The sequence below is a fragment of the Centroberyx gerrardi genome, chromosome 15 (genome assembly GCF_048128805.1).
Source record: "Centroberyx gerrardi isolate f3 chromosome 15, fCenGer3.hap1.cur.20231027, whole genome shotgun sequence".
NCBI lineage: Eukaryota > Metazoa > Chordata > Actinopteri > Beryciformes > Berycidae > Centroberyx > Centroberyx gerrardi.
In genome coordinates, this window is record NC_136011.1 from 2,086,316 (window position 1) to 2,102,255 (window position 15,940).

Here is a 15,940-nt window from a genome sequence, read left to right on the forward strand (position 1 = left end):
TTTGGAAAACATAACAGGAAATGGGTTGATCAGCTGTGTTGGTATTGTATTGACATTAATATGTATAACTAAAAAAATAGGCTTAGTAACAGCAGTACAAGCAAACCTCAAAATAAAAAAGTGAACACCAAAATCTGTCTGTACTTTTTTAATGTTAAGAGGAATTGCTCTCATACACATAACTGCAATGCTTTTGAATTTCATTTAGTTACAAATTACATAAAAATTGCAAAAATCATGAAAAACGTCCTCATTTCTATACATACTGTAACAATTATATGGAAAATATTATATTATATATTATATAAAATATTATATATTCATTCTCATGATGATGGTTCTCTCATCAATACCACGTGGTGTGACGAAATACTTGGGATCATGTACATCACTGTGTCCTTGGCTTCTGGCCCACTTATGACACTCAGTCAGTATGATGTCTGGTTTAGTTCCAAGGCCAAGGAGTTCTTCTATCTTCCCTCTCAGGTCAGGGCAGATACAATGTGAGTGTGCATCCATAGGGTCAATAAGATCATGGTTATTATGTTTATCATACACACGCTGGACAATGACCGTGTAATTTTCCCACTCATTACTAACCTTAAATGACACATAAGCCTTGCAACCCACTGCTCTGTAGCTTTTAGGCCTTTGTTTTCCAAAACGGATGCAATTAAATTTGTAATAGCTGCTTTCCTTGTCTTTACTGGAACTGGAACTGAAAGTGCTGTATTGGCCATCAAGGCTTAAACAGCAGTTTTCCAAGAAGAACACTAAGCACATCTTCCTGACGTTTTATGACAGAAACATCTAGTTTTGCTTTTTTCACTCCAGATTTTCTTTGTTCTTCTTTGATGACAGCTGTTTTAATAATGTCCTCCATTTCTGAAAAAAAAAAAGAGTACATGGTTTTATTTGCATTTACTTTACTCTAGATACGAACATTAATGACGGTCCTGAGTGAATGTCACTTGATGGTGGGCCTGGACTAACACTGATGGTCCTGGGCAAATGTCAGAGTAAACGCCTAGCTGGCCCTGAAGTTACATTGATGTCCGATGCAAACGTTATTAGAAGTTATCAAACGTCATTACTTAATAAACCTCACTTATGTGAAAATGTCGTACAAGTGTGTGTATGTGTGTGTCAGAGACATAACGTTACATAAGAAATATGCTATCAATTGTGATAATGAGAAGGGTTAATGCACACGTTGCTGAGGTGCAGGTCTGGTCAGTAACGTCAATTATTCGGAAAAATACCGCCAGACACACGCTTGGCTCCGATACAAATATTGTTTTATTGAATATGAGAACCAAAAGAAAAAACGTTTCAGCAGCAAGCTGCCTTAGATAGAGGTAGAGCTAAGTCGTAAATATCTAGTAACGTCTATTTTCACACATATTTCTTAACCATTAAATAGAACCCACAGAGGTTAAATACATATAATAATCCCCCCACCCAAAATCTTTCGAAACTGTCCCCCCCGTAATTTCCGCCCATGATTGCGAGAGAACGCAAAATTTATTGCAAGAGAACGCAAAACATATTGCGAGGGAACGGAAAATATTGCGAGGTAACGCAAAACATAGTGCGAGGGAACGCAAAATATTGTGAGGTAACGCAAAACATATTGTGAGGGAACGCAAAAAAAATTCTCGCCGTGACCCTAGGGGGGAAGCCCTGAGAGGCAAGTGAGAAAAAAAAAAAATCTGGTGATCCATTTTCTAAGTCTGATCTAAATTGTTTTCTCTCCTGTGTTTATGACTTAAGAACAGGTGAAAAAAAAGGTTTTGCCAGGATAATCTTTCTAAGTTCCTTAATTTTTTTTTTTCATCTGTGAAATAAGTGGGAAAAAAAAGTTTTGCCAGGCGAAAAAAAAAAAAAGGTTTTGCCAGGATTGTTTTTTTCTAAGTTCATTTTTTTTTTTTTTTTCATCTGTGAAAACAGGTGGAAAAAAAAGTTTTGGCAGGTGAAGAAAAAAAAAGTTTTGCCAGGATCGTTTTTTTCTAAGTTAATTTTTTTTTTTTCATCTGTCAAAACAGGTGGGAAAAAAAAGTTTTGGCAGGTGAAAAAAAAAAAAGTTTTGCCAGGATCATTTTTTTCTAAGTTAACTTTTTTTTTTTTTTTCCATCTGGGAAAACAGGTGAAAAAAAAAGTTTTTTTTTGTCAGGCTCATTCTTCTAAGTGTTTGTCGTTGTAATACTCATTTCGGCCACAAGAGGGCACCACTACCCCATGTTCTAAATAGGACTAAGAGCGTTCATGTTTTCTTCCAATCTCGTAATAGACGGGGTGGTGCCCGGCAACTGAATGCGGAAGACCAAAACCCTGTTGTCTGTAGCTTAGCCTAGCACGGAAAAATGTCCAGAAAACAATCAACTGCACCTGAAAGATGGATCTATCCTAACTGGACGTGACTCAACAGCAAACGTGCAATCGGTAAGTGTCGCCACTTTGTGATTATATTTACAGTTTTTTCCAAGTACAGTCAGCTGTTGAGAACATGTCAAGGTTTGCTAACGTGTAAAGTTATGTTCCATTTGCTTGTTTGCGACATTGTGTTCTTGTTTATTTTACACTATATGATGCTTTGTTGCTAAATCAGTTGCCTTATGTGGAGAGATGTGTCCGCTAACATAACTTGAGAATGAGAAATGGATACGGTAGTTTATGGTATTTCAGTCCGATTAGCATCGGGTAGCTAGCAATAGGGACAAAACCATGTGCAGCTAGAGTCGGTTGTAGGCTACCTCCGCCGGCCAAAACGAGCACCTCGTCTCGTTAACCCGGTGCCGTCGGGACACACGTACTCAAGGTTAGGGGCTAGTGCCACTTGCAGCAAGCTAATCTAGCGTTAGCCGCTAGCGCTAGCCGCTAGCTAAGGTTAGCTCCTCTGGCTCACTTTGCGGACACATCTCCTTACACGAGACAACCGCAACTGTAACGTGGCAAAACTCGAAAAGTACTTTGTCGATCAGGGACTCTTGTCACCATGAATATTTCACTTCTAACGCCAAATGAATGGAAGGGAGTTACTGGCTGATGAGATGTAACATTTCACGTTCTGTCTTTGCACCTAGTCTTGTAAGTCTAGTCTTGTAATCAGCTGGGGTTGTGGCAACCTAGAAAACCTGAACAACGACACTACAAGAAATACTACCTCTCTGGAGGTTATAATGTACTATTTTCCTTGAGACTGTGTTGGAGACATTTAGAATCAACTACATTGTAATTATTGGGGCTGTAGTTTGTGGTAATGTAGTTTTGGATTGCAGAGATTTCAGAGTTGGATCTTCAGCTGTCCCCTTTGTTCCTCCACAACCTAGCCTGATCTCCCCACCTATCAAGAGACCATCCAGGAGACCCGTCTTGACCTAATGGAGGAGGAAGAAGATGAGGAGGACCCTGGGTCTGCTTAGCCAACCCCCTGAGCCAACTTTCAGTATGTTTACCAACACACATTTTGATTGCACACACAAAACTTTGTAAATATGAAAATTCAATAAATATACAAATGTCATGTATAAGTAAAGTATAGTATAAAGTAAAGTATAAACTATAGTATAAAGTAATCTATAAATGAAAATTGCAAATTTGCTACACACTAGTATGTGATGTACACTCTTGTAATGGAACTTATGATTTCTGTGTTTGTTACTCCACAGATTACGTCGATGAGTTGATGGACCTCATCTTTGATCACGTGTTCCAGGACCTGCACCTTATGTGAGCCAGGTTTTGAAGATCCCCGTCCCAGAAGACCCGTGCGCCCAGTCTGACAGGCCAGCCAAGGAGGACGTCATTGCAGCCACGTGTCTCGGTTCAATCAAGAGGCAGTCTGAACCCGACGTAGCTGGCAGCATCAGGGAGCTCACAGCATATGCACAGCATCACACACACTGGTATCACTACTCTGACCCTGCGACCTAGAAAGCCCAGCACTAGCTGACAAAGGATCTGTAGGCTGAGAGGAAGGTACACATACTGTCAATATATTTCATTTGAATACTTAGTCTCTTCTTTTGTTGTTTTGGTTATCTGGCATGAGGTCAGGTTGTAGTTGGGTGTTTTCCACGACTACATAACAGGTAACTAAAAACATCAAATTATAAATCATTTTTGTGATTGATACTGCACTACTTTACTACACTGCAGTAACTGCTACAGTGGAACACTCCCCTGTGTACACACAGATGTAGATTTTGTAGCATAACAGCACCCCTTAGCTCACTCTCTCAATACATTATAATTATGCTTCTCACTTTAAGTAGTGGATTTTCCCCTTCCCTTTCGTTTTTTACTTTTAGACCCTTCCCTTTGTTTGCCATGATATACGATATAAGATTATTGCTGATTGGAGTAGAGTCATTTAATTTAAATGAATTATTCTTTCTCTTGATAAAATCTATAGAAAAAATACAGTGTGCACAACTCAAGGGTCCAAGCACATCTGAAGGTTCTATTGTTGGCCAAGTACCTGAACCTGATCAGATGAGGACATGACAAGTTTCCAGCTTTTCAGTATTGTCAGAATTGTACCTATATTTTTGGAGGAGATAATCAGACATTTACACAACCTGATTAATTTCACTGTATGCAATCTCTTGTAGACAAGATATTACTTAATTAAACCAGTCTGTTTAATGACAAGTCGGTTCCATATTGGTAATGCGAGCCAGGCAGTAAGCTGAAGACTTAAAAGACCCCTATCATCAGTATCTAAGTAAATTTTGTTACAAAGACATTTCTTTGATAGAAAAATGTTTACACTCAGTTCGGCTTTTACGCATTCACCACCCAGTGGTTTCTGCCACAAGGTCTCTGGTTACCATGCATCCTCATAGTTGATTTTAGAGAAGATTAAGATATCCCAAATACATTATCTATTTACTGCTCCAGAATTAATGGCACCCATGGCAAGTAAAATATCAAGCAAGTATGCTTTATAATACCACTTTACCAAGCATTTGAGCATGAACCATAGTCCATTACTTGATCCATCTTTCAGGCCTTTTCACTTCATCCTAAACAAGAGTGCCTATGATTTTTAAAACACTGTAGGTGGTTGGTGCTTCACAATCCTAACACCCCATGACTTAACACAGGGATGTTTTCAGTATACAAGAGTTCATTTTTATCTGAAATGTCTGTTGATCAACCTATTTCTCATGGTCAAATAATTTGTCATATGAAGATATTTGTCATTAGAAAACTGTTTGCATTTTTTTCATTTGCAGCACATACCATCGCCACTTTTTTTTTTTTTTTGCTGTTTCCCATGTTGCATTGTTTCCCACTTCCCTTAAATGTCCCTGGTTTCGTTTCTTGCCTTTTTTGATGAATTGTATATTGCATTTTGTTTTATTAAAATTAAATGTTACTGAATTTTAATTTTTATAAAATTTTGCTGAATGTTATACTGAAAAGCTTGTGTAATATGATCAACTAATAAACATGTATAATAGTACAGATTTTGTCTGTTGTTTTTATTAGACTAGTAGTAGAAGTAGTAGTACTTTATTGGCATGTTGCAGTCACAACACTGAATTACTTACTAATTTACAGATTAAGAACTCACCAAAAGGGGTATAGAGGTTCAGTTGTCTAGTTAGCAGTCAAGTTAACAGCTTTTACACAAACTCATCATCTTTCAAGCATTTTTGTAGTGAAAAAAAAACAATGTGCAATCATGAAAGATCAAAATCTCTGTTTCTCCCCTCAAGTCTTTTAGTGACAGAGGCATAGGACAAAAGTTACAGAAAAATATATATAATCCCACACACACTGTCTACACTTGCATGGTGCTTTATTTTATTTTTTATTTTTTTATTTCAATGACTGAAATGTAATAAAGCACCATGCAAGTGTAGACAGTGTGTGTGGGATTATATATATTTTTCCCTTTACACACCCATGTAAATTAAATGTGAAACCAATAAGTAACCACAACACTGACTGTTCACAGAATACAATTATTTTATCATAGAAAAGGCATAAAAAAGGCACATGTAGAAACATAATACTGCTTGTGCAGGACCATAATGGAGTGCTGTTATGTTACAAAATCTACATCTGTGAGTGTACACAGGGGAGTGTTCCACTGTAGCATTACTGCAGTGTAGTAAAGTAGTACAGTATCAATCACAAAAATGATTTATAATTTGATGTTTTTAGTTACCTGTTATGTAGTCGTGGAAAACACCCAACTACAACCTGACCTCATGCCAGATAACCAAAACAACAAAAGAAGAGACTAAGTATTCAAATGAAATATATTGACAGTATGTGTACCTTCCTCTCAGCCTACAGATCCTTTGTCAGCTAGTGCTGGGCTTTCTAGGTCGCAGGGTCAGAGTAGTGATACCAGTGTGTGTGATGCTGTGCATATGCTGTGAGCTCCCTGATGCTGCCAGCTACGTCTGGTTCAGACTGCCTCTTGATTGAACCGAGACACGTGGCTGCAATGACGTCCTCCTTGGCTGGCCTGTCAGACTGGGCGCACGGGTCTTCTGGGACGGGGATCTTCAAAACCTGGCTCACATAAGGTGCAGGTCCTGGAACACGTGATCAAAGATGAGGTCCATCAACTCATCGACGTAATCTGTGGAGTAACAAACACAGAAATCATAAGTTCCATTACAAGAGTGTACATCACATACTAGTGTGTAGCAAATTTGCAATTTTCATTTATAGATTACTTTATACTATAGTTTATACTTTATGACATTTGTATATTTATTGAATTTTCATATTTACAAAGTTTTGTGTGTGCAATCAAAATGTGTGTTGGTAAACATACTGAAAGTTGGCTCAGGGGGTTGGCTAAGCAGACCCAGGGTCCTCCTCATCTTCTTCCTCCTCCATTAGGTCAAGACGGGTCTCCTGGATGGTCTCTTGATAGGTGGGGAGATCAGGCTAGGTTGTGGAGGAACAAAGGGGACAGCTGAAGATCCAACTCTGAAATCTCTGCAATCCAAAACTACATTACCACAAACTACAGCCCCAATAATTACAATGTAGTTGATTCTAAATGTCTCCAACACAGTCTCAAGGAAAATAGTACATTATAACCTCCAGAGAGGTAGTATTTCTTGTAGTGTCGTTGTTCAGGTTTTCTAGGTTGCCACAACCCCAGCTGATTACAAGACTAGACTTACAAGACTAGGTGCAAAGACAGAACGTGAAATGTTACATCTCATCAGCCAGTAACTCCCTTCCATTCATTTGGCGTTAGAAGTGAAATATTCATGGTGACAAGAGTCCCTGATCGACAAAGTACTTTTCGAGTTTTGCCACGTTACAGTTGCGGTTGTCTCGTGTAAGGAGATGTGTCCGCAAAGTGAGCCAGAGGAGCTAACCTTAGCTAGCGGCTAGCGCTAGCGGCTAACGCTAGATTAGCTTGCTGCAAGTGGCACTAGCCCCTAACCTTGAGTACGTGTGTCCCGACGGCACCGGGTTAACGAGACGAGGTGCTCGTTTTGGCCGGCGGAGGTAGCCTACAACCGACTCTAGCTGCACATGGTTTTGTCCCTATTGCTAGCTACCCGATGCTAATCGGACTGAAATACCATAAACTACCGTATCCATTTCTCATTCTCAAGTTATGTTAGCGGACACATCTCTCCACATAAGGCAACTGATTTAGCAACAAAGCATCATATAGTGTAAAATAAACAAGAACACAATGTCGCAAACAAGCAAATGGAACATAACTTTACACGTTAGCAAACCTTGACATGTTCTCAACAGCTGACTGTACTTGGAAAAAACTGTAAATATAATCACAAAGTGGCGACACTTACCGATTGCACGTTTGCTGTTGAGTCACGTCCAGTTAGGATAGATCCATCTTTCAGGTGCAGTTGATTGTTTTCTGGACATTTTTCCGTGCTAGGCTAAGCTACAGACAACAGGGTTTTGGTCTTCCGCATTCAGTTGCCGGGCACCACCCCGTCTATTACGAGATTGGAAGAAAACATGAACGCTCTTAGTCCTATTTAGAACATGGGGTAGTGGTGCCCTCTTGTGGCCGAAATGAGTATTACAACGACAAACACTTAGAAGAATGAGCCTGACAAAAAAAACTTTTTTTTTCACCTGTTTTCCCAGATGGAAAAAAAAAAAAAAAGTTAACTTAGAAAAAAATGATCCTGGCAAAACTTTTTTTTTTTTCACCTGCCAAAACTTTTTTTTTCCACCTGTTTTGACAGATGAAAAAAAAAAATTAACTTAGAAAAAAACGATCCTGGCAAAACCTTTTTTTTTTTTTGCCTGGCAAAACTTTTTTTCCCCACTTATTTCACAGATGAAAAAAAAAAATTAAGGAACTTAGAAAGATTATCCTGGCAAAACCTTTTTTTTCACCTGTTCTTAAGTCATAAACACAGGAGAGAAAACAATTTAGATCAGACTTAGAAAATGGATCACCAGATTTTTTTTTTTTCTCACTTGCCTCTCAGGGCTTCCGTAGTTTTCACATGAAGCCTTTTAGAAAGTACCACATGATGTCATCACCTTCATTCACAGTAGGATGTGAATGAATGGACGTCACATAATGCTGTGTAAATGGACTTTCTATCTAAATAGTTGAATGTGTGTTGCTTTGTTTTCATGAATCAAACTAAATACACACTTACATTTCCTCACACCTGGTTTCAACCTCTCCACTCCACCATGGTCCACACTGGGCTATAAACAAAGTCAGACCAGCAGATTCTCTTTGATGATGGAAACATGGACATTTAATAACCTTCAATATGAATGAGTTTCCATACAGCATCAGTCATAACTCTGTTAAATATTAATCAATATTCCTCAGCTTCTCAGTGTGACAGAGAAAATGTGTGTGACTCTCAGCCTTCTAGCAGACGTTGCCTCTCCATACCTGAGAGAGTCCAGTCTCCAGTGTGGATCCTCCAGTCCAGCAGAGAGCAGCTTCACTCCTGAGGCTCCTGGATGATTGTAGGTCAGGTCCAGCTCTCTCAGATGGGAGGGGTTGGAGCTCAGAGCTGAGGCCAGAGAAGCACAGCCTTCCTCTGTGAGCAGACAGTATGACAGCTGTTGTAAATAAAATATCTTCACGGGTGCTATGAAACTGTTTTGAACATTATAGCCTTTTAAAGCAATAGGATTGTGTTTTATACTTGTAAGCTGTTAGTAATAAGGAATGTGGGTGCGTGTGTGATGGTAACTTTGTGTAAGGAGCTCAAGGTCAGTCAAATGCAAGATAGGCGCGCAGCTTCTCGAAAACAACTCCTTATTAAGATATGATATAGAACACAGGAAACCACCTGTCAGACACACACCCAAGGCACAGGAGAAATCACTCAAGGTATAACCAAGGTTGTGCAGGATTGTGTGTGTGTCTTATCATCCCTAAAGTTTAGGTCTACCCAAGGATGGAGTCGGATGAGGAAGAGGAGAAGGCCCGAACCAATGAGAAGAGGACAGCACCCAACTTGCACATTTCTTTGTCTGTAATAGCATAAATATACTGGATCAGGAGAAGTTAGGTTGTCAGACTGTGGACTGGCTCTGATGCTGTTATTGGTCAGGGCGAGGCACATTTGATCCAGAATTCTGTAACTGCTTTTTAGCTTGCTGAAAGAATCACTAAAGTTTTGAACTAAGATTCTCAGTGTGGACATTTGACTTCTTTTAGTCTTTTGAGTATTCTGAACATTCTGCTCACCCTCTGGGGGTGAGAAGTTTTCTGTTTCAGCTGAAAACTCCTTCACAGCCTACACACACACACACACACACACACACACACACACACACACACACACACACACAGTTAAGTTTTAAGTTTTCTTCCATTGATGTATAATTTATTTATTGTTTATTACTGAGAATTAATTTTTCCTGTTTTTCTACACAAGTGTTTTCTGGAAAAGAGAGCCAAGCTCTCAGTGTAAACTTCCTGTTTAAAACAAGATTCATGTTAGATAATCACTACCTGCTCTGATGTTAGGTGTGATAATGTGATTTAATTTTAGTAAAAACTGCAGCGGTCACCACTCCAAACTGTTGCTCCAGTGATCTGCTTTGTGCTTTCATTTGGTCAGTTTGGCAGTTCTTGGATCAGTTTGCTGCAGAATCTTAGAAATCCTTTTTGGTATTTTAGGTCTCAACAACAGAGACAGCAAGGAGGGAAATAATGAAATATCCTGATAGAAAGCAGAAAACAGTTCATAGGGGACAGAAAGTAGAGTGAAAGGTTGTTACCACAATCATAAGAGCAGAGAAAATCCTCCACAGGTTAGGAATCTATTCACTGATGTTACTCTGTAAGTAAAGCAGGATTTAAATGGTCATGTGTTGACCAGGTTGAGGAATACTGACCTGAGAGTTTCCAGTCTACAGTGTGGACTCCCCAGTCCAGCAGAGAGCAGCTTCACTCCTGAATCCTGCAGGTCGTTGTGACTCAGGTCCAGCTCTCTCAGACTAGAGGACTGGGAGCTGAGAACTGAGGCCAGAGCTTCACAGCTTCTCTCTGACAGCTGACAGCCACTCAGCCTGAAGGACAAGAAAAGATATGAAAATATTATTCTCTTATATTTTAATGTCAATGTTGTCTGTGATTTTTCTTTCAAATAATTACTGCTAATAATGTTGATTTGTGTTTCCCTTATCTAAAAGCAGAGTTCACAGTGTTCTTTGCATGGTGCTGTAGTTCATTGAACTGAGTGCAGCACTAACAATACCAGAGGTTTGATTCCCACTGGGTTCACCCATGTTAAAACTGTATTCACACATGGTGCTGCAAGGTGATTTGGATCAATACATCCACCAAATGGTCTATGCTATGTTATAGGGCTGAACAATATTGACAAAAAATATAATTGTGATTATTTGACAGAAAATTGCGATTAAACTGCGATTCATATCATCACAAGTGTTTCTTGCCATACATTTTTTAGAACTTTAAAATTGTTTAAATAAAAGTGATTTTATTAAAAAAATAGATGCCAGTGTGCAGGATTTACTGAGTTTGAGTCTGATGAAAGGTTTTCACCAATATTGTCATGGCTGCCACTCTTCTTCTATGCTCTTCCCTGTGCGACGAGCTGGAAAACTGCTCTTTGCTGCCCCCTTTGGTCAATATCCCGCTGGAAAAAAAACCCACATGCGTTGCATCTGCGGTTCCAGCGGCCAAAGGGGGCAGCAAAGAGGTTTTCCAGCTCGCCATGACACCCGAATGAAAACAACTCGGACAAGCCACACAAAGGTGAGATTTTATACTTTATTGCAAATATTTTCAAACAAAATGTTTTACTCATGTAACAGAAGAGTGTTCAAGGACGACAGAAAGCTTGTCAGAATGGCAAAATTTGGTCTGGAGACCTTGCCTAACGATGTGATAGCTAATGAGACAAAGGATTGGGAGGGAATGACCCGGGACTGACATCCACGCAGTGTGGTGTCAGTCCCAACGGGGCTAAGCAGCCACTGGCTCCAAGGTGTGGCGCTTTGAGCCATATTACATTTATTTTACAGCTTATCAAATATATTCTGTGTGTTTTTCTGTCTATTTTGTACGGAAGCCGAGAACGGCCGTGCTTGCAATTATTTTTTTTAATGCCGTTATCTCGAGATCACGAGTTAATTATCTCGTTATCTCAAGAAAACGAGCTTTGTTATCTCAAGATAACAAAATAATCAACCCGTTATCACGAGAAAACAAAATGTCGTTTCCTCTTATTACTTATAATGTTTATCAGAGATCAGAAGTGCCATGCCAGCATGCATAGATGTTGTGTTGACAACTGTAGCAACTGATTTAAGCTGAAAATGTCAGATCAAGGAGTACCCATTATTGATCAACGCATCAGACTGTACTTCAATCAAGGTCTAACACAGGCAGAAATTGCATTGTGTCTTGTTTTCTCGAGATAACGAGATAAATTAACCCGTTATCTTGAGAAAACGAGCTTTGTTATCTCGAGATAACGAAATAATTAACTTGTGATCTTGAGATAACGGCATTAAAAAAATAATTGCAAGCATAGCCGTTCTCGGCTTCTGTAATTTTGCCTCTTGTGCTTGATTATTAGTGACTGAGGATAGACTTGGCAGAAGTTCTCTTCTTTCTGCCGAAGTTCAGTGAATTTTGGTCATGTGACTGAAGACGTCACCGGAAACATTCGAATTACCTCACTTCCGTCAGAATGTGTAGGATTTTGGAGGTGCTCCAGGCTGCAGCTATACATACTTGGAGTTGAGAATTTTATCTTTTTTAAAGCATCTTGTTTGGATAAACGGTTTATTTTTTACGAAATGGTTATGAGGCGTATAATCAGGTGTTTTCTGATGAAAATTCAGCATTTGAAGCTTAGCTTCGGTTTATTCAACTGACGTTACCGAGAGAGGTACGAGAGGCATTCAAGGTCGCCTTGGAAAATGGAGATCTCCAGAAAAATGTGGTTTTTACAGAATTTAGATATTATAAATGGTTTAATTTTGGCGCTTTTCTATATAGTACATGCACAAATGATCCCACCCATGGGCTCGTGGGGTTTTTGCAGCCTCTGCGATTTGGAAATTGTAGAAGTTCATATTGCATTTTGTTTTTTTCGGTTAATTGTTCAGCTCTACTATGTTATGCTTTACAGAAAGCCATTAAGAAGAATGGCAAGATATATGAAGCAGATTTAAAGTGTTTTAGAAGATGATAGTGAATTTGCCAGCTCAAGTCCCTCAGGAAAGCATTCCACAGTCTAGAGGCCTTGATGGCAAAAGTGTTTTCACCTTTAGTCTGGAGTTTAGACTGAGTGTCAGTCAGAAGGACCTGAAGATCTCAGCTTGCTCTCCAGCTCAGACAAAACTAAGAGTTCTGCAGTGTAACTCAGGGCCAAAACTAGTCAAACTCTTCATCAGCAGGAACCCAGTGGAAATATGCTAAATCTGGGATATATGATCTCTGCTTCACACTAGTTAAAGTCCTAGCTGCTCTATTCTGAATAAGCTGGAGATGTGACAGTGAATCTTGACAGACAGGAAGAGAGAGGTGCAGTAATATAAATGACATGAGATCAAAGCATGGAGGATCTTCTCTCAGTCCTCCAGGTTCATGGCTGTATATGCATTTGGATCAGGACAAAACACATTCTGGAAAATCCAAAACTTTATTTTCAGTGAAATTGAAAATGCCAATGTAAAATGGTTCTGGAGTCCTGATGTAAAACTTGCAGAGTCTCCCTTTGCAGATTCAGGAATACTGACCTGAGAGAGTTTTGAGAGCAGGGACCTTAGTTTGGAGAAATGTGTCAAATCAATTGAGGAAAACTGTGAATGGATCTTACCTGAGAGTTTCCAGTCTACAGTGTGGACTCCCCAGTCCAGCAGAGAGCAGCTTCACTCCTGAATCCTGCAGGTCGTTGTGACTCAGGTCCAGCTCTCTCAGACTAGAGGACTGGGAGCTGAGAACTGAGGCCAGAGCTTCACAGCTTCTCTCTGACAGCTGACAGCCACTCAGCCTGAAGGACAAGAAAAGATATGAAAATATTATTCTCTTATATTTTAATGTCAATATTGTCTGTGATTTTTCTTTCAAATAATTACTGCTAATAATGTTGATTTGTGTTTCCCTTATCTAAAAGCAGAGTTCACAGTGTTCTTTGCATGGTGCTGTAGTTCATTGAACTGAGTGCAGCACTAACAATGCCAGAGGTTTGATTCCCACTGGGTTCACCCATGTTAAAACTGTATTCACACATGGTGCTGCAAGGTGATTTGGATCAATACATCCACCAAATGGTCTATGCTATGTTATAGGGTTGAACAATATTGACAAAAAATATAATTGTGATTATTTGACAGAAAATTGCGATTAAACTGCGATTCATATCATCACAAGTGTTTCTTGTCATACATTTTTTAGAACTTTAAAATTGTTTAAATAAAAGTGATTTTATTAAAAAAATAGATGCCAGTGTGCAGGATTTACTGAGTTTGAGTCTGATGAAAGGTTTTCACCAATACTGTACTTGATTCATGGACCAAGATTACCCAAAATATCTTGTTCAGAAATCCATTTTGAACGCTTCTCTCTCTTAATCTGAAAATCAAGCAATTTCCTGGAGTCTTTTGCTCCCTTCACATTTTTGCTTACTGTGGCCTCATTTCTCACTGCAATATACAATATATATATTGTATATATACAAATGCTGCAAATATGGAATCAGCAGAATCTTGGCTAGATCCAACAAGACACTTTTTTTTTCTCTCCTTTTTAAAGCATCTTGCTGGGATAAACGGTTTATTTTTTACGAGATGGTTATGAGGCATATAATCAGGTGTTTTCTGATGAAAATTCAGCATTTGAAGCTTAGCTTCGGTTTATTTAACTGACGTTACTGAGAGCAGTACGAGAGGCATTCAAGGTTGCCTCGGAAAATGGAGATCTCCAGAAAAATGTGCTTTTTACAGAATTTTAATACCATAAATGGTTTAATTTTGGCGAATGTTTATATAGTACATGCAGAAATGATCCCACTCACGGGCTTGTGGGGTTTTTGCAGCCTGTGATTTCAAAATTGCAGAAGTTCATATTGCATTTTGTTTTTTTCGGTTAATTGTTCAGCTCTACTATGTTATGCTTTACAGAAAGCCATTAAGAAGAATGGCAAGATATATGAAGCAGATTTAAAGTGTTTAAAAAGATGATACTGAATTTGCCAGTCCAAGTCCCTCAGGAAAGCATTCCACAGTCTAGAGGCCCTGATGGCAAAAGTGTTTTCACCTTTAGTCTGGAGTTTAGACTGAGTGTCAGTCAGAAGGACCTGAAGATCTCAGCTTGCTCTCCAGCTCAGACAGAACTAAGAATTCTGCAGTGTAACTCAGGGCCAAAACTAGTCAAACTCAGTGAAATCTTCATCAGCAGGAACCCAGTAGGAAATATGCTAAATCTGGGATATATGATCTCTGCTTCACACTAGTTAAAGTCCTAGCTGCTCTATTCTGAATAAGCTGGAGATGTGACAGTGAATAGACAGTGAAGAGAGAGGTGCAGTAATATAAATGACATGAGATCAAAGCATGGAGGATCTTCTCTCAGTCCTCCAGGTTCATGGCTGTATATGCATTTGGATCAGGACAAAACACATTCTGGGATATCCAAAACTTTATGTTTAGTGAAATTGAAAATGCCAATGTAAAATGGTTCTGGAGTCCTGATGTAAAACTTGCAGAGTCTCCCTTTGCAGATTCAGGAATACTGACCTGAGAGAGTTTTGAGAGCAGGGACCTTAGTTTGGAGAAATGTGTCAAATCAATTGAGAAAAACTGTAAAATGGATCTTACCTGAGAGTTTCCAGTCTACATTGTGGACTCCCCAGTCCAGCAGAGAGCAGCTTCACTCCTGAATCCTGCAGGTCGTTGTGACTCAGGTCCAGCTCTCTCAGACTAGAGGACTGGGAGCTGAGAACTGAGGCCAGAGCTTCACAGCTTCTCTCTGACAGCTGACAGACACTCAGCCTGAAGAAGAATTAGTGATGAAGACAAACGACAACTTTAAAATGTTTTCCATTTTGTACTCACAGTTATCTTTTCACCTACAGAGCTTTATTGGAGGCTTTGACCACTGGCAGCAGCCTCAGAAGAGCCTCCTCTGAAGGAGAGTATTTCTTCAGGTCAAACACATCCAGCTTCTCTTCTGATGACAGTAAGATGAAGGCCAGAGCCGACCACTGAGCAGGGGAGAGTTTGACTGTAGAGAGACTTCCTGATCTCAGGTACTGTTGGATCTCATCCACTAGAGAACGGTCATTCAGCTCATTCAGACAGTGGAACAGATTGATGCTTCTCTCTGGAGACGGATTCTCCCTGATCTTCTCCTTGATGTACTGGACTGTTTCCTGATTGGTCTGTGAACTACTTCCTGTCTGTGTCAGCAGGCCTCGTAGGAGAGTCTGATTGGTCTCCAGTGAAAGACCCA